Here is a 27,419-nt window from a genome sequence, read left to right as displayed (position 1 = left end):
AGTCGAGTTTGTCTCTATTTGTGCCCTTATGTATAACCTAGCACCTAAATAATAATTAAAATGGCAAATCATAAACTAACAATACAGGAAAAGAGCATGAACATCTTATATTTAAAGAATCAATTAAAAACATGAAACATCATTTTAATTCACCTTGAAAAGGAGATTTTATTACCGAAATATTGCTAATTACTAGATATTTTATCGGTTAAAAAGTCAAAAGTTATATCCCTTGACTTAGAAGTTCTTTGTGCTCATTTTTGCATTCTAACCCCTATTGCTCTCTCTTAATCCTGAATCGTGCATCGAACGAATACCATAGTACTTAGTTCGATGAGCCTTACTATAATAAAGATCCATACATTATTTCAGCCAGATAAACCAAGTAATTTCCGGAAAAGACTTATAGAGTAAATGTATTACTATGATAACTAATTCCTATTTATTTCTCACTCTACATCAAGCGGATACCTTAATACTTAGATCGCTCCACCTTATCGTAAACATACATACAAAATTTCAGACAGATCGGTACAGTAGTTTACAGAAAAAGTGAAATGGATATACAAATTAAGTAAATATTCCAAAGTCACATAAATATTTATTTCATATTCATGGTGTTTTATTACTGATATGTTGCGCCTTACACGTGTTTCCTTGAATGGTAGAAATTCACCAAACAAATTTTCAGAGACATAAGTTTCTCGATAAAAATACACAGTTTTTTCTCTTAAGAGTTTTAGAAGTTACCATTTCCTCTTGCCATCATTTATCCTTTTCAATCCAAGGTTTAAAAATGAAAAGAAAAAATATGTATTATTTCCGAGGAATGTATATATGTCTCTGAATTTCTAATATATATATATATATATATATATATATATATATATATATATATATATATATATACACTGTGCCTTCATCAATTCAATCACTAAAATATGATTAATTTGCTCTATCTTGTATATCGAGCAATTCTTATTTAGATGGGATCATACTTATAGAATATTACTGCCAGTAATATTTTGTAAATCTTATAATCACAGGTTTCCATATCAGCGGATTGTTGGATAATTTTATTCTGAAACATATATATATATATATATATATATATATATATATATGTATATATATATTTGTTGGACTAATATATATATGTATGTATATATATATATATATATATATATTTGTTGAACTAATTAAATTTGCCGTTATATCCGTTGAATTTAGCTTTAACGATGTAATGTACAGGCAAATTGATGGTGTGTCGATGGGCTCCGTGTTGGGACCCACATTGGCCAACATTTTTGTTGGATTCCATGAGGAAAAATTAATGTCCGGACTCATAAAACTATTGGTCTATTTTAGATATGTAGACGACACGTTTTGCCTATTTTGATAGTAATTCGGAGGCAAACGAATTTTTCCCGTTACTAAACAGTATGCATCCGGCGTTAAAATATACGTGAAGATAATTCGCCCTGGCGTTTCTCGATATTTTGGTAACGAAAACTCCATCTAGTTACCTTACATCGATTTATCGAAAACCAACATTCACTGGGCTGTATACACGCTGGGATGCATTCTGCCCTAACAAGTGCAAATATAATTTAATTTGGATATTAACACATCGTGCCATAATGATCTGCTCGCCAGAAAAATTGGATGAGGCATTAAATACAATTACAGATACTTTGTCCAATAATGGATATCCTTTAGATGTAATTGAAACCACCATTAAAAGGAAAAGAGCAGATTTTTTACGAACAAACCCCAATATGGTGGATAAATGTCCGGTTTATATTCGATTACCGTGGTTGGGGAAAGTAAGTGAAAAATTCACCAAACAAATTAGTTCAATTGTTGAAGGATGTTATTTTGTTTCAAATGTTCGTGTTGTGTATAATACAAAACCATTAATGGCTTCCAATAAAAAAGATGTTCTACCCCCTCATCATATTAGTAATGTCATCTATTCATTTAAATGTGATTGCGGTGCCGACTACGTAGGTCGAACGTCTTTAAAATTGGTAAGTCGCATACAACAACATGTGCCGAGCAAAATCAGGAATGGAACATTCCTACCTACCGACGCTGTAAACAACACATATGGATCCGCTATAACGGAACACTTTATTAAATAATTGTGCAACGAACTTCAGCATTGACTCTTTCTCCGTATTGAGTCGAGCTCACTCCGTATATCATCTAAAAGTCTTGGAGACTGTTCACGTTCGCCTTAGAAAGCCTTCCCTTTGTAAGCAAAATAACTGCTTGTTGGGTTTGAACGTGATCATCCCCTAAAATTCACCCCCATACGATTGCTCTTGCCCCCGTCTCTTTTTTTTTTTTAAGATTTTATCATTAAGGAAAACAAATTGCTAAAAAATAAATCCCTCGATTCCAATTTTGATGAGTGAGGGCGAAACATGTCAATTGACTCGTGTTGATTTTTTTTCCTCTACTTTTATGTTTTAGTCGCTATCCATTTTCCTTTTCTCCTCGGTCTTTTTTTTTTTTAATGATACGTCTTCCTTTCATGATCTTCATGATTGCCTTAATAAAGTTTTGTAACCCCAAGAAAACCATGATATATATATATATATATATATATATATATATATATATATATATATATATATATATATATATATATATATATATGAGGCGCCTTCAATAAGTTTCCATACTTGTACAGGTATTTAAAATTGTCGAAGACTCAAAAATTCAGTATGTTATTTATTAACTTTTTGATTTCAGGTTCAAATGAACAGCTACATAAGGAATTCTAATACACCCTACTAGAGCCTAATTGTCATAGCCGGTGAATTTCAAAATAGCAATCTGGACATAAGGACATTTCAGAAGAACGATATGCAATAAAATTCTGTTTATACCCATGAAAATGCCCCAGAAATGTATGAACTGCTTGAGACTGTTTTAGATCATTTTGCTTGAATCGAGCATCAGTTATTGAGGCATAAGAGATTCTCGGGAGGCAGGGAGTCTGTGAGGGATAAGGAGAGGTGTGGGAGGAGTAAGAATGCCAGAACACTGGAATTGTTTGGCCAAATAAAGAACTTCATGGATAAGGACCGTCATGTGTCTGTAAAGACATTAAGTGCACCGTTTGATGTCAGTGTGGAAACCGTACACAATTATTCGCGAGAAACTGAAGATGCGGAAGATTTGTGCAAATGCACCAGTTCAAAACTCCATCCTTGTCACAGACAATTTGACCAAGATGGGCATCAAGATAGTTCCTCGCCTTTTATTATTCCTTATATTGCTCATTGTGACGTTATTTCCTAAGCTCAAGGAAAACCTTAGAGGCTGTCGTTATAGAACAATTGACGAGATGAAAGAGGGTGTGACAAGGGTCATTGACACGCTCACACAAGTGGACTTTCATGGGGCCTTCCATAAGTTGTTGGAACGGTACAACAAGTGCATTCCAGAGATTAATTCGAAGAGGACTAGAGTTTCATGTGTGTACTATCAATAAAAGTGCGCATACGAAAATCTCTGGAAACTTATTGAAGGCACCTCGTATATATGTGTGTATAGATATATATGTGAATATATATATATATATATATATATATATATTTTAATTTTTATTTTTACATAAATATTTAGGTATCGCTCGACAATCATGCGCGTGTTTAAGTTACCTAGTTATAAATAACTAAACACTTCATCAGGTGAAACATGCTCATGACTGTGTTGTGATACCTAAATATTTATATTAAAATGAATAAAACTTATAGCTTTATATAAATTAGTGCTCAAGATTTTACCTAAAATTTGGTCATTATATTCCTGTTACTATTCTAAATTATATTTGGAGTAGTAATTACAAAATTAAAGTTTAGAAAGTTTATATTTAAGGAAAAATATGAATTAACAAACGCAAAAGTATTGGATACACTTTAAAAAAATTCTTTTTCTGAAATAAATTTAAATGACTTTTACTTAGCATGTTGCAATAATGCAAACGAGTTATCACTGACCAATCAGAGAGCTTTATACTAAAATAATTTTATAAAATTCTTCCAGTTTGGGCTCACTCCTTCAAAGTCAACCAGTTCATTGACAACTCGTTAGTTTTAGGCATTTTTTATAAATGCCTAAAACTAACGACTTGTCAATAGACATTCGTCAAAAAAGTCATTGATAAGCACAAAGAAGGAAAAGGGTATCGAATAATATCATGGGAACTTAATCTACAACTTAGTACAGTTGGAAACGTTATTAGACAGTTTAAAACCCCTGGTGAAGCTGTTGCAAATCTTAGATGTGGTCGGTCAAGGAAATTAAACGAAAAAAATCAAGGTGGGTAGGCAGAAAGGTACAAAAAAAAACATTTTCTTACTCGTGGTGAAATTCAAATCGACCTCAGAGAAGCTGGCATTAATGTGAGCAAGAATACAATCTAAATCGTGCAGGTTTTGTATCAAGGTCCCCAAGAAAAGTTCCATTATTAAAGCTTAAACATGTCAGATCACGTTTGGATTATGTTAAAACATATGGGGAACAACCCCAAGAATTATGGAACAAGCTAATCTGGTCAGACGAAACGAAAATTGAAATCTTTGGAAGAAACACAGCAACATATGTATGGCGTAAAAATGGCGCCGCTTATAACAAAAAGAATACCATTCCTACGGTAAAGTTTGGCGGTGGTTTGATTATAGTCTGGGGGTGTTTTTCATCCAAACGTACTGGTGAACTATAAATTATCAATGGTAGAATGAATGGACGTATGTACAGGTAGATTTTGGAGAAAAACCTCCAGAAATCTGCTGATTTGTTGGGACATAATAGCAATTTCGTGTTTCAGCAGGACAATGATCCCAAACATACTGCCAAACTAACCAACGAATGGTTTAGAAATAAAGGAATTGGCGTTCTTATTTAGCCCAGTCTGTCTCCAGACCTCAACCCAATTGAAAATTTGTGGAAAATATTGAAGATCAATGTTCACAAGAGGAATCCACAAAATATTCAACAACTAGAACAGTTCTGCAAAGAAGAATGGCGCAAAATACCTGCATATCTTTGCAAAAAAAAAACATGTGTGCAACTATAAAAAGCGATTGAAAGCTGTTGAACGCAATAAAGGCTATGCAACCAAATATGAAATCAATGTATCCAATACTTTTGCGTTAGTTGATTTATATTTTTCCTTTAATATAAACTTTCTACACTTTAAGTTTGTAATTACTACCCCAAATATTAGTTAGAATAATAATAGGAATATACTGACCAAACTTTAGGTAAAATCTTGAACCCTAATTAAAGTTATGAAGAAAAATGCAATGTATCCAATACTTTTGCGTGGCACTATATATATATATATATATATATATATATATATATATATATATATATATATATATATATATATATATATATATATATATATATATATATGAGTATATATAGTTACATATGTATATCTATACATGTTGTAATGTAAAGTTATAAATTATTTAAAATGAAAAACTGTCAATTCTATACCTTTTTGTAAATTGTTCATTTATTTTATCCACGTTCTTAATAGGTTAAAAACATTTTTTACGCACGAGACATTTCTCAAGAAAGTTCAAGAAATTTAAATGTAATTTTAATTGAAGCATATAAAAACATCCAGATTTTAAACGAAACAGAAGACGACTGATGAAACTCAGTTGAAAGTTCTTGCAAATTGAAAAATTACAAAAAAAAAGCTCATTAAGCAAAAACACTCCGTACTATTTAACAATACTTGTCTGAATGAAAACATGCTGTCCCCCACATATATATATATATATATATATATATATATATATATATATATATATATATATATATATATATATATATATATATATATAAATTAATGAGATCTGATCTATTAATATCTCATTTGTGTTGGGTTATTTTATATTAAAATTTTATAGCTTCTATGACACATTATTATTACCTCCGCCAAGGAGGTTGTGTTTCAGTTTTGTCTAGCTCAAATATCAGTGTCGAAGTCACTCAAAATGTCACAAGCGTACCTATAACCTCGACTCTGTTCAGTTTAGAAACTCGCTACTTGGCCTATATTGAAGCCAATGAAGTCAGACATTTTATGTGAATTTTGTCCGTTACCATTAAAAATTGTGTCACAATCAAACTTTTGAAACTGTTTAAATATTCAGATTTTGAAAATTTTTATGCATCGATATAATGTTCGTTGATAACAATAACCATCATTCGTTGATAACAATAACCATCATCCGTTGATAACAATATCGATCACGCAAAATTCCAACTTGATTAGATAATTATATTTTTTTAACTATTAACGTCTCTCTTTTGCAATATGGAGACGAAAATCACAGATAAAACTCTGGTCCGTTTTCAGGCGGAGATATCCAGGTCACGATTTCTACTGAATTTCGCTAGTTATTTATTATAGTTAAATAGCTATATTTGAAAAGATATTAGGCATTTTTGTGTATGCAAATAGTAATATGAAAATCAACTTATAAAATATTAAAAAAATATATATAAGGCCTTTATATATATATATATATATATAATTATTTTTTTTACTATAATAATTAAATACCTACAGACACTAGTGTTTCATCCTTTCGGGAATCTTCAGTGCAGGGTGTCACGATTAATACCAGTCAAACGTTTCGAACCCCGCATTACGAGACATCTCTGGCTCGGTTAGCGGAGACCTAATCCATTCGGCTACCATTAACCGCTTGAAATAACGTCGAATTTAACATTTTAAATGCTCATTTACGTCAGTCAGAGAGTGATCTAATCGTTATACGATGATCTATGCATAAGAGCTAAGTTGACCGACTTTTTAATTCAACTGAAAGTGCTCAACGATAAGAAACGAATTTCTTAAAGGGGCTGTCATAATTATTTTTTTTACTATAATAATTAAATACCTACAGACACTAGTGTTTCAGCCTTTCCAGTCGGACGATTCGAACCCCGCATCACGAGACATCTCTGGCTCGTTTAGCGGAGGCCTAATCCATTCGGCTACGATTAACCGCGTAAAATAACGTCGAATTTAAACATTTCAATTTTTTAAATGTTCATTTACGTCAGTCAGAGAGTGATCTAATCGTTATACGATGATCTATGCATAATTGAAACGATGTATTCTTTCTACGAATGAACCGCTAAACTTAAATGAAAACAGAAACTACGATTTAAAATAAAAATAGGTCCAAGGCTCCTAAGATTCATACTAGAATTGTCCGCAAAGACTCTTGGCATAGTGGATAGAGTACTTGGTAAGTTAAACTCTTTTAGAGGTCAGAGGTTCAATCCTCAGCACGGGCGACACTTAAAATACAATTGCAAATTACTTAGAACTTCTGCCTAATCATGACTGACGTAACGAGGGCATACTACACCCGCGAATTAAATAAAAGGTTTCGTCCAAAATTCTTCGTAGATTCCCGAGTTCGACAGAAATGTTCCCGAGTTTGAAAAATACACCTAAGGAATGTCGGAAGTTACATTGCTCGATCATCATCGTACCGGATGAATCCAAATATTCTATTGTTAGCATTGGTTTCCCCGATATTTTTCTAGTCAGAACTCTTTCTGCAAAGACATCGGGTATTAACGAAAGGGACCACAAGACGTTGACAACATTCAAAATGAAAGTCATTTTAGTGGAACGAAGTGAATTCGAAGTTGGAGCACCCAAATCGCCAGTCAGTGTCGTTACCAACTGTTACGTCCTATATTGGCCGAAATGTTGTGTTAATAACATCCAAGATGAGAACATTAGTCGGAAGAATCCAAAATACTAAATTTTTAAAATCTTTAACTTTATTCAATTTGTTAATGTTTATCTAGATGAAGTTTTTAGTTGTGTTTTTTTTTAATTCATAAATAAATTCTATACGTCAAATATAAGATGTCCGCTGTTTCGGCCACTCAGTGCTTTGGTCTTTCGGACGTTACTCGTTTACCTGATATCTCGGTCCGCCATTAATGCCTTGTGTTTATTAAGACAAGAAAAGCTACGTGAGTGTATAACTCTCCAGCGTTGCCATCTGATTGTAATAAAAACCTATTGGCGATTTTGAATGTTGAACAGGTAGCCACAGTTCTTAAGCATACTCTGCGCAAAGTTTCGTTTATTCTTCGTTTAATACGGATCGACACAGTCCGAATGCACTTGATTTGTTACTTGGTTACAACTCGTACGAAGCGCTTATTCATATCAGCTAAGACAAATATTCCCTCAACGTCAATTTAAACCTTCTTTTTTTTTCTTCTTTAATTTCTTTCTTTCGTGTTTCCAGCGATATAATATTTGATCACTCGTCATCTGGCGTAATACTAAATAATGAACATCGATTAGAAAACAAAGTAGACTTCATTTGTAATGTTCCGGTCACTTGTCATAAGTTAATGATGAAAAATGTGACGTTTGTCATATGTTCTCTATGACGCTTGTCATAAGATGATCATAAATATGTCACGTTTTATGATTGCTTAAAATTAGACAAATAGAGTAAGCAATTAAGATAAGTCCCTTTTAATTATTTACAAATATTATTAATGGAGATTTAGTATATGTTTGTCTGAAGCCGAAACATTGCTATCATTTCTATTAATATACTTCTATTTCTAATGTATATGAGATATTGCCTGTCTGAAACCAACACTACACTATTACTTTTATTAATGTACCATAGTACTTCTATTACAAATAGAGATTTGGTATATGTCTGTCTGAAGTCGAAACAATACTATTACTTTTATTAATGTACTTCTATTACTAATGGAGATTTTGTATATGTCTGTCTGAAACCGAAACTACATTACTACTTCCATTAATGAACTACAATGCTTCTGTTACTAGTGGAGATTTGGTATCTGTCTGTCTGAAGCCGAAACAATAGTTTTTCTTCTATTAATCTACTTCTATTACCAATGGAGAATTGGTATACGTCTGTCTGAAATCGAAACTATATTATTACTTCTATTAATGTACTACAGTTCTTCTATTACTAATGGAGATCTGAAATAGGGGTGACGTATCCTTTATTGATAAATCTTGACATGGCATTATTTTAACACGTGCGTGTTAGGAGTACTTTTTTTATTTCTATTTTAAATGTTAGGTTAGTTTAGGTTTTATGTAATTATTTCTCTTATTGTTATGCCAAAGTAAAGTTCATTTTGTTTATACAGTTGTTTGCTATATAACTTTTACAGTTCAATAGGTTTTGAGGAGAAGAGGTCAATAAAGTTTAGAATTTCAATTTTTCATTTAGACATAACCTACACAGATCGTTTAAATCTCTTTATTTACTCGTTTGTCGTATTATTTTTCGCTCGAATATTAGCGAGCGCCTGCTTTTTTTAGTTCCTAATGTTTAGCTAATTCTTGTTTTATTCGGTGCTTCTTTGTTGTTGTTGTTGTTGTTGTTGTTGTTGCTGTTGTTGTTGCTGTTGTTGTTGTTGTTGTTGTTGTTAGATTTGCTTTTATAGTCGTAATATTTGGTTAAAAAATCTAGGATAAAAAAATTCCCGTAGTACTTCTTGTTTATTCGATCTTTCTTTAAATAATATTGTGACTTTAAAACAATGTTTTTGGTTAGGCATTTATTTTGTAGTGGTGAAAGTTCCCGAGTTCTATAGTTGCAACTATTTGTTTCATTATCAAGTTCTTTTTATTTCTACTTGAGTGATTGTTATTTCTATTGGTTATGCTTTTGTGATTCTTCCTATAATTTTGATTAATGCTATATTAGTCACTTTTTACGCATTTTGTTATTATTTTTTCTACTGCTCTCATTTAGTATTTTGTTATTGTGTGCTCCTATTATTATTTCTATGTTTTCGCACTAGCTGTAGGATAATTTTAGGTTATTTTACTGAAAGCTTCGTGCAAGTGTAACCAATTACGAAGAAGTATTTTTCGATCAGATTTGGGAATTTTATATAAATTTCAGCGTTTATTAAGCAAAGGTTTACTTGACCTGCAATCCACATAAATAAATTGTACCCAATAATAATAAAAAAAAGACATATGTAAACACATTCAAGTTAAAACAAGGTAGCGTTTCAATACTCAAAGAGAGATGGCCCATTCCCTCGAAAAACGAACAAAGAAAACGGCGAATTACAGATTCAAGTGAACATTGCCTAATAAACGCACAATTGGCTTTTGTTAATAAAAGTGGGGATATAAAAAATCTGATTGAATAACTAGCAAAGTTCCCTCCCCATATATATATATATATATATATATATATATATATATATATATATATATATATATATATATATATATATATATATATATATATATATATATATATATATATATAAGGTTAGAAGCCTTGACTTTCGTACAGGCGGTCGGGTTTCGATCCTGGCTTGAGGTAGTTGCCTTTCTAGCCGCACTGATGAGCTGTGAAACACCGAAACAGTACTGTATGTGGATGACTATATATATATATATATATATATATATATATATATATATATATATATATATTAAAATTCAATATGGCCTAATGGAAAAAATAAATGTATCTGCAGATTCTCTTTCAATTTTCGGATTTTTACGATGTCATATCACATTTCAATTCCTTTTGACGGATTGATTGTCGCTATTTCTTCTGGTGAGTTAAGGGCATAATAGATTCACTGATTGATATAATAATTAATTGATTGATTTTGCGCTACGAAACAGATACTGTCAAGAATTGTATAAATCAACTGAATTAAAGGAATGGTTTATAAGATGGTCAACATCATGAATTTTGGAATATAACTTTTTGTCATTTATTCTCTCTTTCCTCTCTCTCCACACACACACACACACACACACACACACACACACATGTATATATATATATATATATATATATATATATGTATGTATGTATGTATATATATATATATATATAAAAACGAACAGTAATATCAATTCTATGCAATAGCCTGACAAATCTTCACAAGTATAAAATGCAGAAAATTCCGTGTAGCGTAATTGCCATACATATTTTCATAACTTACTATTGAGCACTGTTGAAGTAAATACTGAAAATCTACTATATAAACGATTATACGTCGGTCTGTCTGCCTGTCTGTCTTTCTGTCCGTCTCCTTATTTTCAAACTCTATCTCCTCCGAAACTAAAAGTCGCAGAGTGGCGCTAGGGGCCTCTAATGACTGGATTTTTTACGGGCCATACTTATATCGATCTTTAGCCGGTTAAATTTGTTTTTAAGGAGTCAAAAATGGGTTAAAATTGAAAAAAAAAATCGTCAAACATTTTGTACGTTTATCTTAGTTTATTTTTAATTTTTAATTTTAATCAGTTCATGTGCGTGTCACGTTGGCACAGTGTTAACGTCACCAGTATTGAATGCTACTGTTTCGATTCTAGGTGATAGCACTTAAATATACTTTTTTTTTTTTTTAAATCACGACTCTATAATAATATATACGAAATCTGGACAAATTTAAATATCATATTTAAGCGTATTTTACGCCCGAGCTAAGCCAAACGCCCCTCCCCTGCTAATAATAATCTAATTTATAAAACTCATTATGTTTGTTTATCTGTCTATATCCATATTTTCAAACTATCTCTACCAAAACTAAAAGTCGTAGAGCGCCGCTAGGTGTCTCAAATTATTGGATTTTTTATGGTCTGTTTATGGGTCTGTAGCCGGTTAAAACAGTTTTAAAGGGTCAAAAAGGGGTTAAAATTGACAAAATCGTTATACATTTTGTACATTAATCTTAACTTATTTTTAAGCAGTTTATATGTGTGTCCCGTTGGTGCAGTGATAACGTCACCAAGTATGAATGCTTGTTTATGGTTTCGAAACTAGCTGATAGAACCCAAAAATTCTTTGGGTTCTTTTTTTTTCACTTTTGATATCACGACTCTATAATAATTTATACTAAAACGGGACGAATTAAAATATCATATCTAAGCGTATTTTACGCCCGAGCAAAGCCGGGCGCCACTCCTCTCCACTAGTAAATACATAAAACCTTATTAAGCAACATGGAATATAAGTAAGAAATTTGTTTATTTTCGTAAAATTGTAATTTGGCTTACACTTGATGCTTATTTTATTTTATTCAAATGAAATCAACGCTTCTATAACGGAACTCACATCCTCTGACACACACACACACACACACACACACACACACATATATATATATATATATATATATATATATATCGTCAAGCATGAGAGTTCATATAGAAACGTTGTTTTAATTTGAATAAAATAAAATACGTATCAAGTGCGCTTGAAAGCCAAATACAACGTAATATTAGGAAAATAAGCATATATATATATATATATATATATATATATTATTGAAACGCCTTGTCAGACGAGTGCTACTCCCTCAGACACTTAAAGTCCATGAGCCCAAAAATGACTTCCATCGCCACAGGACCGTTTTAATAGACAAAATCCTGAGGGAATATCTATACACAGATGATGTTACAGAGTCTTAGCTTTGTACGACAGCTAAGTCTCTTTCTTGGTTCAAAATGTTGAGATCCAGCAACAAGCAAGAGCAAGATAGTTAGCAAGTTAAACTGCAGACCAGCTTAATGCGGGTAATGTTTTCCCGCTTTATGGCTTTTTAAATCAGAGATTTGCTTCTCCTAGAAAGGCTGCCTTCACCACGGCTTAATATATACATATATATATATATATATATATATATATATATATATATATATATATATATATATATATTCCCGAAAGAGAAGACTCTCTTTTTATGTTGGAAAAGCTTTACTACTAAAAGCCTCTTAGCATCGGAATAAGACCAAATGAAGAAAGTAGACCTTGAACAAATTAGAGCACTTCATTATTCAATAGGGCTGCATTAATAAGAAATGATAAAATGCACTCAGCTTCAACATTATACTGCAGCTTCACGGTATCTATGATTATCAAAAGTTTCCTCGATTGATGTCAGTTGGAGATACTCCAGATGATAGGTGATACTATGAAACTGCGATAAAGTGTTAATTCTAAGCACCTTTTATTATGATTTATTACGTATTATGCTATATCTAACGAGAATAAATAATTAAAAGAGGATTACCTGTAATACTTTACAATCATTTGATACAACATAATTACGTTGACGCACAGGTTTCCGTTAGTTGACCAAAGTTTATTATTTTTTAGCATGATCAGGACTAAATGAGTGTTTAGAATACTATGTGCTCTGATGGTTCTTGTGTTCCGACGGACTAACAACAACAATTATTTAATAATTTGGTATTGTCATAATCTAGGATTCATTTTCATGTTAGATATACGCATGTGCTTGTGTGGAATAAACTTTGAAACTAATGAACCGATCATTATATATTTTGAAACATGGCTTCTAGATGAAACTATGAGTCATGTAGGTTATATTTATTTTAATTTAGTTTTATGTGAAGGGAACAGAATCCCTTGTGTGTTTGTCACGTTCATTTTCGTTATTTTTATTTGTAAACATGAGTCATAGCAAACCAAACGACATGTTCTCCCACCTCATCGCTATCACGACTCCCGTTATAAGGATATTAAATTGAAGTGAACAAAAAATACCAAGACAAGGGAAGATACATAAAAAAAAACTTTAAATCGGCAACTGTTTTTTATTTTTTTATTTTTTTGTCGTTTAGAAGTTTTAGCACGTTACTATTTTATTCTCATAAAACTAATCTCGAGTGACTTTAGAACAAGTCCCAGGTCGTAGCTTACGGTATCAGATTTCCCCAAACTGTCACACAATGTGATAGTCACAAAAAAACTCATCTCCATACGATATTTAAAAGTGTCACCTCATACAGCATTCATAAAATGTCATATTATACGGTATTCTCAGACAGCTATCTCATATGGTATTCCCAAAATAATACTTTATTTCGTGTAGTATTCACTAACTGCAGCCCTCCAAAACTTTCGCCCAAACAATATTTCCAAATTGTCGCCCATACATTATTAAAATCAAAAAGTAGATTCCATGAACAAAGCTTCTTTCTTAGTGCACGCCTGTGGAATTCTCTTCCGTTTGCCTGTTTCTCACCTGAATACAACTTGAATGCCTTCAAGTTCAACATAAAAAATTCCTGATGAACCGCCCCCTTAAGTAAGACACTTTATCAAATCTCCAATACTAACGATTACTACGATACTATTCCATTGATTACTGTACACGCAATAACCATTATCCCCGAGTGGCTTCCGGGCCTTGATAAGTGGTGACTACCATGTAAAAAAAAAGTCTAGAATATATATATATATATATATATATATATATATATATATATATATATATATATATATATATATATATATATATAAAGGTAGGCTCTTTTCATCGGTGGATAAAAATCAGTAAAATGTATTACTGATTAATATTTAAATACTTTCCAGAATTAACAAGCAAATAAAAAGACCTAAATTTAAACCAGTGTGTCAATACTGCCAAGGCAATCACTTGGTTACAAAAACAAAAATAAATACACGTTTCTGCATTTGAACATCATAGATTTCTATTCATTCACTTCTGAAGAAATCTTCAGCATCGCCTTAGAGTTTGCCGAGAAAAATATCGATATACCAAAAGGATGAAATTCCCACCATTAAAAAATTGAGAAGATCAGATTTAAACAGTAATAATAACCAATGCATAAAACAAAAATTACAAAATCCTTTGATTTGGCCTTGAGTGCCCTGTTCTCTGCAGATGCATCGTATCTTGTGAGTCTATTTTACATACTCTTAGAAATACATTTGATATCGATCTATATAGATATGAACGATGACTATTGATCAATGGAGAAATGTTTTACAAAAATACTATATGCATATAGTAATACAAAAAATATATAACTTGCGTGTTTCATTCCCATGAAATATCGGCAAACTAAAATGCATGGACTTCCTGTTACCGGGTGTTTTATATATAGCTACATGGTGTTTAATTTAGCTATCTAAACAATCGGATTCATATATATATATATATATATATATATATATATATATATATATATATATATATATATATATATACTATTATGGGTGCCCGGCGTTGTCCGGGTGTTTGGAGGTGTGTGTTGAGCAAAAAAAAAAAAAAAAGTGGTAGTAGGAAGGCAGGCTCGAACCCGTACCACGAAGGAGGAAAATAACGTGAAAAAAGCGACGTCTTTGCTGTTACGACCACCGCCAAACCGGAAGTGACGTAGGTTTAAGTTAAGGCAAGAGAATCGAAAAGGAGGGATGACTTCCGAAAATATCGGTGAAAAAAGCGAACCGTCCCTGTAGAAAAGTGACCAGTTGAGGGTGAAGATATTAATGTTTTTGTCCAACGAACTAATATCTAAAATTTCAAGTGTGTAGACCCAAAATTGTCGGAGGAGTTTGGTAGAGTTCTCAAAGGTCAAATCGTTGAACTTTGACCCCGTAATCGTCAAATTTCTGGCCGAACACAGACACGTTCACTTTTATAGATATATGAGCATTTCGGCCCGGCGATGGCCGGGTGTTTGGAGGTGTATGTTGAGCAAAAGAAGAAAAAAAACGGTCAATTTTTTTAAGTTTGACCCCTATTATGACCCTTTAAGATTTATTGTTTTGGGCTCAAATCAAGTTATGAAGTTAGATCCATGTTCAAGGAACCTATATTTAAAATTTAAAGTGTTTTGACCCAAAATTGTCGGAGGAGTTTGGTAGAGTTCTCAAAGGTCAAATCGTTAAACTTTGACTCCTTAACAGCCAAATTTCTGGCCGAAAACCAATCACATCGATTTTCCCAAATCTCAGTATCCTGTATATCACATTTCGAGTATGTAGACTTGAAATTGAGAGAGTTATTGCGTAGGGAAATGTACACACACAGACAGACACACCGATACACAGACACGTTCACCTTTATAGATATATAGATGTGTGGGTGTATATATATATATATATATATATATATATATATATATATATATATATATATATATATCATTATTTTTTTACTATAATAATTAAATACCTACAGACACTAGGGTTTCATCCTTTCGGGAATCTTCAGTGCAGGGTATCACGATTAATACCAGTCGAACGATTCAAACTCGGTAACACGAGACATCTCTGGCTCGATTAGAAAAAACCGTATCCATTCGGCTACCATTAACCGCGTGAAATAACGTTGAATTTAAACATTATAATTTTAAATGTTCTTTGCGTCAGTCAGACAGTGATCTAATCGTTATACGATGATCTATGCATAAGAGCTAAATTGACCGACTTTAATTCAACTGAAAGTGCTCAACGATAAGAAACGAATTTCTTAAAGGGGCCATCATGATTATTTTTTTACTATAATAATTAAATACCTACCTAATTTTAATTAAAATTTGTTGCTATAGTTTCGAATTATCTGAAATTACTAATGACTGCAATTCCAAATATTTCTCATATGTTATATTTCCTCTGTTTTGGAAATAGAGGTTGATTGATATCTCCAGTATTATATAATCTTTATACATTGTGAAATTAACTTTATGTATGAAAACGAAAGAGGGGTGATATAACACATAAGAAATACTTGAAATTAGATCTCTCCTTCAGACCATTTACAAACATAGCAGCAAGTTTTAGTCTCCCCTGTATAAAGGCCTGAGGTTTGGGAGAAATTTTAAATATGTTGTAATTCATATGCAAAACTATGTGAACAATAACTATGATTGAAACATTTTAAGTTTAAGGTTAAAAAAAAAGTGCCAAAAATAGGCTCTGAAAGATGGATGATCCTCTTAATGTGCGACCTTACACAATTAACAATTGAGAATTCATTTGTTAAATTCTGATCAATATTCGCTGAGATTTAGAACTTATAAAATGCCAAAAGGAAGTGTGTATAACTTACTATATATATATATATATATATATATATATATATATATATATATATATATATATATATATATATATATATATATACAGGCGCAAAAAGAAAGTCCGCTATTGTAATTATTTCAAAAATTTAATGTAACTGTTTAAACAACCTATACATCATTTGATTCGCCTTTTATTCTTCTATAATTTTACTTGTTCATATTTGACTTTTAATTGAAATATTCTAGTGTGCACATCAATTTAAAAAATAACATCAAATTGAGGAGGCAAAAATAAAGTTCGTACAATGGAAAATTGTTATTTAAATGTAACTTTAGGACATTAATGCAACACAAATACAACAGGAACATAATGAACTTGCTAATATTTAGTAGCATAGTCCTTCTGCAATAATTTGGGAATTCCTTGAATTAGCCTGCAGCAATACTCCAAGGAAAGGGCATCCCACTTTACTTTAATTTTTGTCCAAAGTTCTTCCAAATTTGAAATTTTATCATTGCGTAGCTGTTGCTTGATTTAATGCCATACGTTTTCGATAGGATTGATGTCTGGAGATTGTGCAGGCCAATCCAAACACGGAATATCATGCTCTTCAAGGAACCTCTTGACATTGCCAGCTGTATGAATGGGAGCATTATCCTGCAAGAAGATGGGATTACCATCCAAATTCCGACCAAATTAGGGTAGAAAATGGTCAGTCAACATATTAATGTACTTGGTCGAATTAATTCGACCTTGCAACCGAAGTATAGGTTCTGGTCCATTGGTACTAATAATGCCCCACACCAAAACTGAACCTCCACCACCTTGCAGCGTTGAAACTGAGTACCTAGGATTAAATTCTTCGTCTTTCCTCCGACGGACAGTACTACCATCACTGTCTAGCCTATTGAACTTGCTTTCGTCGCTAAAAAGCACTTTTGACTAATATGAAGATTCATGATCTTCAGTGGATCTTACGAAGTCCAGATGGCGCTTTCTGTTTTTTACAGAAATCGTTTGCTTGCGCCTTGCAACATATCCTCGCAAATTAAATTCCTTTAATCTGTTCTTGACAATAGAAAGATTGCACTGTTGTTGGATGTGGGGAGCTGTTTCAAATCTGTTTCTTGATAGCATTGTCTTCCCTGTTAGAAGTCACTCTAGTACGATCAGATTTAGGGACATCACGAACACTACCGATGTTTTGGTGCTTTTGTACAGTCTTTCGTATCGTTTTCTCATCACATTTAAATCTGCGGCCGATTTCTCGATTGGATAAACCAGAAAGGTGGAAATTGATGAGCTCCTGGCGATCACTAAGAGAAAGTCGTCACATATGGACTAAATGTTACGTTGTATAACCTGGAAAGCAACAATTACGATTAGATATGCTTTGTTGCCTGTTGGTGGATATTTTAAACTGATTTAGAGGCGATAATTTAAGCTAGTTTTAAGCGAATTTATTGTTGCAGACTTTCTTATTGCTTCCTCAATTTGAAGTTATTTCTTTTAAATTTACGTGAACACTAGAATATTTTAATTAAAAGTCAAATATGAACATGTAAAATTATAGAGGAATAAAAGGCGGATCTAATGAGGTATAGGTTGTTTAAACAGTTACATTAAATTTAGCTTAAATTTGCAGTTTTTGAAAAAATTACAAGTGCGAACTTTCTTTTTTGCCGGCACTATATATATATATATATATATATATATATATATATATATATATATATATATATATTGAAAATTTGAAAATTTGCAGGCTTTTTGAAGATTATAATACTATTCTATGGTTAAAATTTTATGACAATTGGTTAAAAAGAACCTATTTTTTTGGTTTGAACCAATAAAATATGGCCAAATTTGCCTACATTTGTATATATAGTATCATGTAGGCCAATTTCAGTTTTGCTGCTTTGGTTGTTTTACCTGAGGCCTTGCCAGACAATTGCAAACTTTGCTTTCGTATAAGCTGTATCGCCTGAAGAGGATCTAGTTACAAATAGCTAACTGACCGAAATATGCTCATGACTGTGTAGCAACATATTACTGCTTATATACAAAACAAATAAAGAGTATACCCTGCTCTACTTTGGTATTGGCAACTCTTGTATAACCTCGTTAAACTTCATTGGTTACTTAACCTCAGATTATATATATATATATATATATATATATATATATATATATATATATATATATATATATATAACTACTTAATTTACTCACATAAAATTAATATACGAAAGTATAGATTTATGCGTAAACTTTAAGTATTCACTCCAAAAGTGCTCAATACGTAGGTAGAGCTAGTTAGTAAGTTATAAAATGTATATGGCGATTAAGCTACACTGAATATTCCGCGTTTCATCCACTCTAGGATTCTTCAGACTTACTGTTTCCACAGAATTCGCGCATAAGCCTGAAGAATCCTAGAGTGGATGAAACTCGGAATAATACATTTTATAACTTACTATATATATATATATATATATATATATATATATATATATATATATATATATATATACACACACACACAAGCTTAGTTTAAAATGTATCCAAGACACGTGATACAATTGGAGTAGTAATTCTAGGACCGACAAGTATATTATATATTATGTATGTAATTTCCCTCGTTAAGTTTGTTGATATTTGCCAAGCCGAATTGAGCACAGGACACAGTTTTTACTCAGAAATAAATCGTGTCCCTTTGTTCAATAATAATAATTTCAATACAGAAATAGATGCGTAGAAAGAATAGTACGTATGCAGTAAACGTGGCCTAGGTTCTCTTCGAATATGTACAAAAATGAATTGGCTTTATCAAAAGTTAGGAGTCTCTCATGTGCTGACCTGCAGTGGTCTTCACATAAGACGGATAAATTATTTGTACTTTATTTGGTATTTTCATAACACACACACACACACACACACACACATGTATATATATATAGTCTAAAGAAGCTTTGAATAAAACAATGCAAAAATAAAAATTAAAGAATGCAGTTTAAATTCCCGGAGGAAAAAAAATAATAATAACTTTAACCTATCGCAGAGCAGACTTAGCACCTACATAATCTGACTACTAAAAATTTTATAATGAGAAAAGAGAATTCATTTATATAAGGATGGAGGGAAAAAAAGAAAAAAGGCTTTAACTAAAATTGTTAAATAGAAATAGACTTAGCACTTTCATAAGCCGATTTCGCAAAAGTCTTCAATTTTAAAACAGAATTTAACTACATAAGGATGAAATGAGAAAACCTTAACTAAAATTTTGTAAATAGAAAACGGGGATCATATATATATATATATATAGTCTTCGAAGTTTTTAACCTTTAAAACTATACAAAAAGAATATTTTTTATCATATATATATGTATATATATATACATATACACACACACACACACACACACATATATATATACATATATATACATATATATATACATATATATATATATATATATATATATATATATATATATATATATATATATATATATATATAGGATTATTTATACTACTGTTCTATTCGTGAATGTTTTTATCACGAAGTTTTGGCTGATGTAACCTCCGACTTTATTCAGTTGCGTTTTCTCGAAATGTTTATGTTGAACTCGAGAACCGGGGAATTTTGACCTGGGCTCAATAAGTGCCTTGCGCTCTTTGCAATAACCTAACTATTTCTTTAAAAAAAAAAATGTGTTGTGGCTCCCACCCTACGGATCACATGAACTTTTCCATTTACTTCAAAGATCGAAAGAATAATAAAGAGTTGGACTATCAAGTGTCCATGGAATCTTTTTATTTTCTACACAGTAAAACTCCGGGATACGTTGGCCCTTAAGATACGGTTTTGTCAGTTCACTATGCGGGATACCATGTAGAATTCGATATTTTTCTGGCCCCTCGTTATGGTATTTTCCCCGCCTTGAGGTGTTATTTATAATGTTATTTGATTATATATGTGTGTATTATGTTCTGTACTGTAGTTTGTTACAATTTTATATGCCGTATCCCGGGGTAGTAGTATTTGATTTCCTGATCAATGTTTGTATCTTTCTTACTGGTCCACAATAGAAAGTAAAGCCTGGGAAAGTGGACCTCCTAGGACTGAACAGAATTTTACACCAGCCCGGTAGCAACAAAATCACCTGGAGATGATCTTGCAATTAATATGAAAATTAGCTTAAGAAAAACATTCAGTTTAGCATTGTTTTCCATTAAACTTGTTTTATTATTTTTTTTATTATCTTTTATTATTTTTTTATTATCATGCTGATTTTTTTCTCACATTTTTGAACAATTTTAAATTCTTTATACAATTCTTGTCTCAGTTTTTATTTTTTTAGATAAGTTATTTGTGTATAAAAATGGCGACTATACTTTCTCGAGCGAGTTGTCATCTCGGGTTTCATGACTGCCCGTCATAAACGAGCATTAGTTCTTTTAATATTAGATTCATTTATTGGCATCGATATATGACAGACAGGTGAAACAGATGAAATACAACATAAAGGATAAGAATGTAAGAACGTTTGAACATACATTGTATAATGTCACAAAGTAAACCTAGATTGAATAAAGTCATAAAGCAAACGTCAATTTTATAATGTCACAAAACAAACACGCATTTTCTAATGTCACAACATAAACGTAGATTGCATAATGTCAAAAAATAAATATACATTGTTTAATGTCACAACACCAACATAGTTTATGGCATAAACGTCTACTTCACAAGAATAGCTGGACTTATCTTTTCCATTATTAAATCCTTTCTCTCTGATAGGTTTATAAGAGTACTCGTTGATGGGCCGAAATCAGAAGCTCATGGTATTAACGCTGGCGTCCCGCAGGGTTCCATCCAGGGCACAACTCCTTTTTTGATCTTCATCAATGATCTCACTAATCACATTCTTAGAACATTCGTGGGCACTTATACGGACGACACTACTATCTATGGCAACACTAAAAGGGCTGGCAATGACAAAGATCTCTCTGATTCTCTCTCTTCTAACGTGAAGCACGTGGTGCAATGGGGGGAAATGTGTTTAGTTAATTTTAATGCCTCTAAAACCAGGATTCTTTCTTTCCGTTATCAACGCTCTGACTCATATCTGGTCCAAATCGAAATGAATTGCTCTGATCTAAAAGAGGCTCCCTTTTGTTTTAACAAACTTCCGAGACTGATCGTCACTCTGGATCTGAAATGGAACACGTACATCTGTTGCCAAGATCACCGGAAAAATGGTGTGATAACTCTACCGCCCCAATAAATATCTCTGTATCGATGTAATCTTCTACCTGTATAAGAGACAAGTACGTCTTAGGATGGACTACCGTTGCCACATACAGGCAGGAGCTGCTCGGAGCATCTTATTTTGCCTTGACAGAGTTTAAAACCGGCTTCGAAACCTAGTGGGCGATGCCCTTTTCTCTTCCATGTCGCCTTTTTCCCACAGAAGAGACATTGTGAGTCTGTTTCTGTTTCTGTTCTATCATTAGTTTCATAGCAAGTCCTAGTGTGAGCTTCAATCTATGATCCTCCCTTGCCAAACTTTCACAAAAACACTGGTCTAGCTACAACCACTATAAACAATTTCCCTCACTCTATAGTTGTGCCTAAATCTAAACGCAGATTCCATGAACAAAGCTTTTTTCCCCAGAACTGCTCGCCTGTAGAACTCTGTTCTGCCGGTTTGTTTTTCGGTCGACTACTACTAGTCCAATGTAAACAAGTTATTGTCGAGACATCCCCTTAAATAATCAAATTATACCCAATTTCCATCACTAACTACTATTACGCTATTACAGACCAAGTCTTGAAAAGACTAAAGCTATAAGTAAGAGGAAAGCAGTTTGCAGGAAGAAAGTCCGCAAGTCTGTATAGTTCTTAGAAAGAAGTTACTGGAATAAGGCATTGAATGAGATATCAAAACATGGAATTAATGAAGACCGCTAGACCAACAAGTCAAATACGTTAGGACAAACCCAGCAGGGAACAGATCAGATAATTTTGAAAAACACGTGCCATAATAGTAATACTAGAAAAACTGTGACTAGCAACATCACGTCTGTGAGAAATAAAACAATCGCTAAAGAACCGGTAACAAAGCTCATTTATGAAAAGAAAAAAAAATTGTATAAATTTATTTATATAGCATACACAGTGTAGATTGTCAGAATTTATGACAGTGAAATAGAAGGAATTAAAGTTAATAAATGCAGGTTACCAAAATTTTTTTTCTTTCAAGTAATCTGTATTCAAGCGAAAATAACCGAACTTAGAATGTTTAGTCGACGGGTGGCAGTAGATAGTGCCTATGTCTTGATTTGGAAGCTCTTTGATTGCTCTGAGTGGAATCTCTAAAAGTTGAAGTTACTACGCCCTAGAGTCTGCTTGGTCATTGTTGTATGGCTAAAAAAGAAAAAAAGAAAAAAAAGAAATGCTAGGGCTGCTCTCCGCCAGGGGAAACAACTATCAACGTTTATGATTGCTGGAACAATAAAACAGATAAGTAATTTCGGTCGTCCGAACAATTCTTGAAATGTTAATGTCCCTCCTTAAACATTCTATAAAATAAAATATTCATTCTGTTTAATCTCGGCGAAAATCAAAACAGATCGTAAAATATAGGCGATATTTGGCCAAGACCGCGGAAACATAAAATATCGATTAGACCCCATCTTTTTATTTATTTATTTATTCATTTATTTATTTATTTTGTTTTATTTATTTATTTTTTTATTTTTTCGTTATAACTTTTATTCATTAGCGTCTGTTTCTGTCAAGCGTTGGATAAAATCTTTTCAATTATTTTTTTTACTTCATTTGTGAATTTTTTTTTTTTCACTATTACAATACTAAACCGTATGTCTGTAATACTTATTCCAATTTTGAGCAAAATTCCTTATATAATTTTGATTAAAATTCATTATATAATTTGGACCAAAATCCATTATATAATTAGGAGCAAAATTCATAATATAATTTTGATTCTAGAAAATGTCTTTGACGAAGAGTTTGAAATTCAGGGAATCTTTTTTTAATTTGTGTCTAATGTTTATGGATTGAATTAAATGCAAATCTGAAATATTTGAATTTTTCAAATGGGACAGTGTGCTCATAATATACCCCTTAAAAAGAAAAAAAATACCCACAAAAAATTAAAATTTAGGGAATGTTTATTAATTTATGTGTAATTGTTAAAATTTCATAAAAATCGGAAGTATTTGAATTTTTGCATAACACTATTGCTTTGTTTTAATAGTGGGAGGAGGGAACAGCTTATCATGGCGCAAAAGCCATTCGAGGATAACGGTTAATAAATGTTAGATGGCCGGTGAGACAACACTATAATAATCGATAATGGTGGAACTTGGGTATAGATTAATTATATAAGAGGACGACTGAACAAGGACTTGTTTCCATTAGACTTTTAAACGACCATGTTATAATTAGCTGGGAAGCAGACAAGCCGTATCGTGTTCCATGGATGAGTAGTTATAGGAGAGAAGCTGTGCTCATGGAACTTTTGTTTACTTTTAGGTAAAGATAGAGATTAATGGAAATTGTTGACAGTTATTGTAGTTAGATGAATGTTTGTTGTGATTTCTAAGATTCATAATTATCAGCTAATTAGTTTAATTTGTTAAGTGAATCCTGCACATAGAAATGCACTTAACTGTATATAAAAAGCAATATAGGCAACGGATGATGCAAATCATTGAGCAAGTTATAACTTCTAGATTTTTTAACTGAGGATGGATTATTCTTATTATTTATATTCTTCGGACCACTGTTCTCATTTTTAGTTTTATTTGCACAACGTTTCAGTCGGCTAAACCTCCTATTTTCTTCAGGTGTTGAACTCGGGAATCTTTCTGCCGAACTCGGGAATCTTTCTGTCGAACTCGGGAATCTACACAGAATTTCGAATAGAAAACTTTATTCAATCCACGAAGGTAGCACGCTCTCGCTCCGTCAGTTATGTAAGTAATTCGTAATCATATTTTGGGTGTCGCTCGCGCTGAGAATTGAATCTTCAACCTCCAGAAAATTATTAACTTTTACAACTGAATTTTCGCATTGCATTTTATCCATTGCGCCAGGGGGGTAGGGCTTGTGAACAGTTCTAGTACAAATTTGACAAAAAGATTGCCGAGTTTGACAAGATACACCTGAAGAAGGTTGAAGCTTAGATCGACCGAAACGCTGTGAAAATAACACTCAAAGCAAAAACAGTAGTCCGAATTATCTAAATAATGCAAATTGAGTATAACTGTTGCAATTAAACAAATCTGGATGAAAAAAAAAAAAAAAAAAAAAAAAAACGTTTTTGATACAGAAGAAAGATAGATGTATTTTTATGACATTTTACGCCCAGAAAACGCCTGATTATTCGGCGACTTCAAATGGATCTTTGCTCTATTCTCTAGTAGACGTTAAAAAAAACATCTTTTTGGCCGTTACGAGTTCTTATCGAGTATAATAGCAAACAATCGGGGGAAAAAACCCGAAGTCATTTGCCCTTGAAAATAAAAACACAGACACCATAGAAATGGGGGACCAAATAAAAGACAAGTCCCTACAATGCTTCACTGGTTGGAAGGAAAGCAGCTCTAATAAACGACCAGGTTGGCCGAGGTAGCAGTAGCAGTCAAGCGCCTCTGTCGCCTCCATCTTAATGGAACTATGACGCTCTCTACAGGTGAAAAAGAGTAGTGAACGCACAGGTAGGCCGTTGGCATGTCCAGACGGGCCCAACGCCGATGTGGGCTGGTTGTTGTTGGGCGACTGTCGATTTTGTGTGCGTCTTTCGACTGGCATGTATATGCTGTTACACATGCAAGCTCGCACAGGTCGGCCTGAAACGCTAGGGGTATGCTTAACGGACTTGCAATAAAGGCATCGTTCAAATATATACAGCCCATCGTGTCGGAGTTAATTCTAATGCCGCCCGATCAAACCAGTAAGTGTGTCTTCTTTACTACCGTATGATATATATAGGTATATATACAAGTACACAAGTATAAATATACATGTGTATGTGTTTATATTGTACACGGTTCTTGCTCTCTATACTGATAAAGAGAGAGGACTATAACAGGTAAGGGCATTGTTTGCTATGTAGTGTATTTTTATGCTTGCTTGTGTGTTGCGTTGTTAAATTAGTTTAATTATTCACTCTATTTTTTTTGTTACAGTTCAAATATACTATCTGTCTTTGCTATGTAATTGGCATAAAATATATACATCAAATATGTGTGTGTGTGTGTGTGTGTGTGTGTGTGTGTGTGTGTGTGTGTGTGTGTGTCAGTAATGGAACGATTCTAATTTTTTTCCATAATCCGGTACAATTACCGATTCCGTACTAAATTTCTGATACCGATACAATTACCGATTCTGATTTCGATTCTTTATGAATCGCTAAATATTCACCTCTAGAGTTGTTATTTTTCCCCCCCCTGATTACCGTAAAAACACATGTTAAATATGCATACATTTTCTCAAATATAAAAACAAACATGTGCCGGGGGTGGTATATAGAGTTTAGTTTTACTGGTAATTTAAAATCAATAAATATTCATTATTTTATTTTTAATACCAACAGTGGAAGATTTTGTTTCAAACAAAATCAAATAAAAAAAAATTAATTAAAGGAATCGTTTTTGGCATCAGAAACTAGACACACTTTTTTCCGATTCCATGCTGATTCCGATACCCCCCCAAGTTCTGATTTTTTCTATTTCCGATTCCGATTAATCGTCCCAACACTTATAAAATTTCAAATGGAGGCAGAGAGACCCAGAGGCTCGACGTTTCGCCCGTCTTATGCAGGCTTTATCAAGAGGGATGCTCATTGATTATCCCTTTTGATAAAGCCTGCATAAGACGGTCAAAACGTCGAGCCTCTGGGTCTCTCCGCCTCCATTTATATATATATATATATATATATATATATATATATATATATATATATATATATATATATAACATCACGCAAACGTTAGTTATTCCGACAAATATTCCATCTTCTCACCGAAGAAACTTTATTTATAAACAACTATATATATACATATATATATATATATATATATATATATATAGTATGAAAATATATTTATAGCAAGTAAGCTATATAGATATATTTATTTTTAATTTCCAGGGAACATTCAGGCTAATTACTATGAATTTATTTAATGCTACTACTACTAAACTTCCGTATGAAACATTGTCGAAGTAAATACTGATATATATATATATATATATATATATATATATATATATATATATATATATATATATATATAAACGACATTTTTAAAGCACATCTCTTTCCTATACGTCAACAAATATCAAATAAATATAAATAAACAGATTTTCCTATTAACTTTACATATATATCTATAACTATATCTATATCTATCTATCTATCTATCTATCTATCTATCTCGCTCTCTCTCTCTCTCTCTCTCTCTCTCTCTATA

The 27,419-nt window shown here is 32.3% G+C and overlaps 1 protein-coding gene across 6 annotated transcripts in view; it reads left to right on the top strand.

The window, feature by feature from the left end:
* Positions 1–27,419, top strand: part of LOC145258231 (forkhead box protein J1-B-like) — a 350,822-nt gene that overhangs the window by 230,276 nt on the left and 93,127 nt on the right. For 2 of the 6 annotated variants that reach the window (XM_080116189.1, XM_080116185.1), the window contains exon 1: positions 25,674–25,900. The exons of the other annotated variants lie outside the window; for them this stretch is intronic. The gene's annotated coding sequence lies outside the window, so the exon portion shown is untranslated. Of the gene's footprint in view, positions 1–25,673; positions 25,901–27,419 lie in introns of those variants that run through there. 6 annotated transcript variants of the gene reach the window in all.

The sequence above is a fragment of the Euprymna scolopes genome, chromosome 33 (genome assembly GCF_053919585.1).
Source record: "Euprymna scolopes isolate OS-2025 chromosome 33, ASM5391958v1, whole genome shotgun sequence".
NCBI classification, from domain to species: Eukaryota; Metazoa; Mollusca; class Cephalopoda; order Sepiida; family Sepiolidae; genus Euprymna; species Euprymna scolopes.
The sequence above is the reverse complement of the archived record's forward strand: the minus strand, read 5'-3'. Positions and strand labels throughout refer to the sequence as shown.